The 3966-nt window shown below is 38.3% G+C and overlaps 1 pseudogene; it reads left to right on the forward strand.

Annotated features, from left to right (window-relative positions):
- The first annotated feature begins 246 nt into the window (after positions 1 to 246).
- LOC125860702 (endoribonuclease Dicer homolog 2-like) lies at positions 247 to 1193 on the forward strand (annotated as a pseudogene).
- The last annotated feature ends 2773 nt before the right edge of the window (positions 1194 to 3966 follow it).

A 3966-nucleotide genomic window follows, 5' to 3' on the forward strand; every position in this document is an offset into this window, starting at 1 on the left:
TGATCCAAAAGCTTTCTTTATAAGTTTATTCGGCATGACTGCTTCCCCTATAAAGTCTAAAGGTTGTAGCACAACAGATAAGTATTGCGGAAGATTTTAGACCTCGAGAATTTTATGAATTCTAAGGTATACGCGTACGGCAGTGAATTTGTTATACTTCACCCGAACAGATTCACTGCCATACGTGTATAACTTAGATTCATAAGATTCTCTAGGTCAAGAATCTTTCGCCAATATCTCTCTGTCATGCTAGAACCTTTAGACTTTATAGGGGAAGCCATCAGAATAAACTTGAAAAGAATTCTTTTTTATCACTGCAAACTAAAACTTTTTATCCCAACTGCTAAGGTTTTGGAAGTGATGACAACAATGAAATGCCTCCAGAAGCTTCATTTGAAATCACTTAGGTAACTTGGAGACTCTTTTTTCAAATATGCTATCAGCATACAGCTGTTTAAGACTTATGAAAATCATCATGAGGGTCTTTTCAGCATTAAGAAATATAAAATAATTTTCAGTGTTGCATTGTTCAAGCTTGGATGTGATCGTAAATTTCTAAGATTTATCCGTAATGAACCATTCAATCTTAAAATGGGGCTCATTCCTAGGGATAATCCTCAAGTTTAAAACTTTGGCAAAGAGTTTGCCTTCGGTAAAAATGTATATATAGTAGGGTAAAGTAGGAGATTAGAAGCAAGAGAGTAGCTGATGTGGTTGAGACACTAATATGTGCCTACCTCAACTCAGGCGGGGAAGTAACAAATTTATCATTTATGAAATGGATCAGGATGGACATTGATTTTATTGATGCACCTATCCTAAGGCACTTCCTCATGAATGTTGAGAAGCTAGTCAATATACGGTACTTGGAAATCACTGCTACATTACAAGTTTTATGACCCTTCGTTGCTTGTTAAAGCGCTAACTCACGGATCTTACATGCTACTTGAGATACCAAGATGCTATTAGCACTTGGAATTTCTTGGAGATATAGTTCTAGGTTATGTGTTACAACACATCTCTATTTCAAATATTTGAGGCTGAATCCAAGACTAATTACTTATTTGAGGTCTACTTTTGTAAATAATGAATGTTATGCTCAAATTGTAGATAAGGCTAGCCTGCATAAGCACATTGTTCTTGGCTCACTAGATTTGCAAAGGCAGATATGTTGTACTGTTGAGGATTTTTAAAAATTGGATCTTGAGTCCATGTTTGGATGGGAGAGTGGAACTGCTTTCCCAAAGGTGCTTGGATATGATTTTGAGTCCCTTGCTAGAGAGGGATCTTTGTTGATTTTGGCTTCGACAAAGATACTACATTTCTAAGCATAAGACCACTTCTGGAATAGTTGATTAGACCTCAACCAATAAAACTCTATCTAGCAAGACTATTAAGTGAACTAAGTGACCCAAAAAAATTCATGGGACAAGAGCTTGACATTTGAGACATCAAAATTTTGTGGGACTCTACAAGATGAGTCCAATTTCATTTAGGATTTTTGGAGACTAGTTACCCTAAACTCTAGCTCGCACATATATAACACTTATATAAAGTGTAATGTATTTCTTTGATTAGGCAACTCTAAATTTTCATATATTCATGAAATATTCATGAAGTGATCAAGATATGGGCGCACTCTTCTTGACAACCAAATACTTTAACAAGATCTGTAAAATCCTTTCACGAAGATCAAATAAATCCTAAGAAGGTCCACATCATCCTAGTTTGAGTGACACTAATAGACTTTGAATCATGGAGAAATCTTATGAGAGGGGAATCAAGGGATAAATATATTTTACTCATAATCTTTATGAATAAACTCATTCTTTTTTATTTATTCTGTGATTGCAATATTCTTTTTGTATTTGGAAAAAAATAGTGCAAATAAATTTGCACGCCTAGTATGACCTAATTTACTCTTCATCTCCTCTCTTACAAATAAAATGCAAATATGAAGCCGAAACTCCATTTTTATGGGTACTTCAAGTATCATCTTTGAGTTTATCAAGTTTACTCTTTGACAAGCCTTGAACTAGTGGGCATTTATAGATACCAAAATTTTTTGGAACTCTATGAGATAGGTCACTTCCTCAAGAAAAGGGTGACAGTTTGTAAAGTCACGATTAGTAGGAACATCCTCCCGAACGAGCTTAACACACTTGTAGCTTAGGACAGGTTTAAATTGTGTTTCAATATCATTATTGTCAATGTACACAAAGCATTCTCATTCAAATTACCAAAATTCTAGTATTAAATGTCTTCACATTTAATAGGTTGCCTAAATACGTTAATATAGAAAAAAAGATTATTATTATTATTAATAGAAGAACAAGTTTTCTTTTTTGTCCTATATTTTACATAGGATATGTGTCACGAACTTAGAGTCTCACTAATGTTCTGTGCGACACCTAGCAACTTACTCACGAATCTTCACATTCTTGTAAGCTCAAGTAAGCCTTTTCAAACTAAGATCACTAAGAGAATGCAAGAAAGACTGGGATGGCACTTACTTGCTTTCCTCGCTTTCTTTTTGCTTGATAGTCTATGATAGACTCAATTTTTCGATCATGCGAGGCGGTGATCGTTATGGTTGCCCATTTTGACTAGTTCCTGCTGGGATCATCTTTGTCCTTATGGTATGGCTTGAAAACGCTCGCATGAAAGACTAGATGGATTTTGAAGTGTGGAGGTAACTCCACTTTGTAGGAGATCTTGCCTACCTTAGCAATGATCTTGAACGAGACCTTATATTTTCGCTATAAGTTCTAATGTATAACCCTTAGTGCTTTAGACTATCTTAGGTTGAACTTTACCAAGACCATGTCTCCAACTTGGTAATCCGTGGGACATCGATTGCGGTCAGCAAATGTCTTCATCCTTTTGGTTGCCTTGTCTAAGTTGGACTTGGCAGTGTTGAACTGTTTCTCCCATCCTTTGGAAAGATGGTAGGGTCCCAAACACTTTCCATGAAAAGCGGCATGTAACAAATGTGAAGTTTAAGGTTGTTGGCTAGTCGCCAACCCAAATGGTGTGCGCCCAGTGGACTCACTCCTTTGCAAATTGTAAGAAAATTGATCTATGTCTAGGAGTCTGCCCAATCTTTCGAGTCTGCACTTACGTAGTTCCTTAGATAGTACTTTAGTAGGGAATTGACGTGCTCGACTTACCCGTCTTTTTGTTGGTGGAAACTTGTGGAGAACTGAAGAACCGTGCCAAGTATCTCAAACAATCCCACCAAAAGTTCCCGGTTAAGCGACATTCTTGATCACTAATGATATGTCTTGGCAACCACCAATACTTATCCATGTTTTTGAAAAATAGCATGACTGCCTCCTCAGCGATGCAACCGGCTGTGGCGGGCATGAAAGTAGCATATTTTGAAAATATGTCCATCACGACCATTATCATTCCATACCCATCGGACTTGGGTAAGGAAGTGATGAAGTCTATGGTCACGCTCTCCCATGGGCATTTTGTTACAGATAGTGGCTCAAGTATCCCTCTCGGTTGCCTCTGCTCCACCTTGTCCTGCTGACACACCAGACATGTCTATATGTAGCATTCTATGTCGTCCCACATGCGTGGCCAGTAATAGATTGCCTCAATCAACGCCCTCATTCGTTGCTTCCTTGGATGCCCAGCCACAGTGCGTCGTGGCTCTCTTTGATGATTTTCCGCCTACCTAATAGACCCAAACTTGGGCACATAGACCTTCTGACCAGTAGTGAGTAGGAGATGGTCTTCCACCCAAAAACGTCTTGTCTTGCCTTGGGCTGCCAACTCCATGAGCTTCTTTGCCTTTGGATCGTGTTGCATGCCATCCTTGATATCATCCTAGATGTCACAATGAGTTGTAGTGATGGAAGCGAGCTCAGCCTTCCTACTTAGTGTATCGGCCACTACATTGTCCCTTCCCGGCTTATACTCTAAGACTTAGTCAAACTCGGCTAAAAAGTCTTGCCA

This window comes from Solanum stenotomum, chromosome 1 (genome assembly GCF_019186545.1).
Source record: "Solanum stenotomum isolate F172 chromosome 1, ASM1918654v1, whole genome shotgun sequence".
Taxonomy (NCBI): Eukaryota; Viridiplantae; Streptophyta; class Magnoliopsida; order Solanales; family Solanaceae; genus Solanum; species Solanum stenotomum.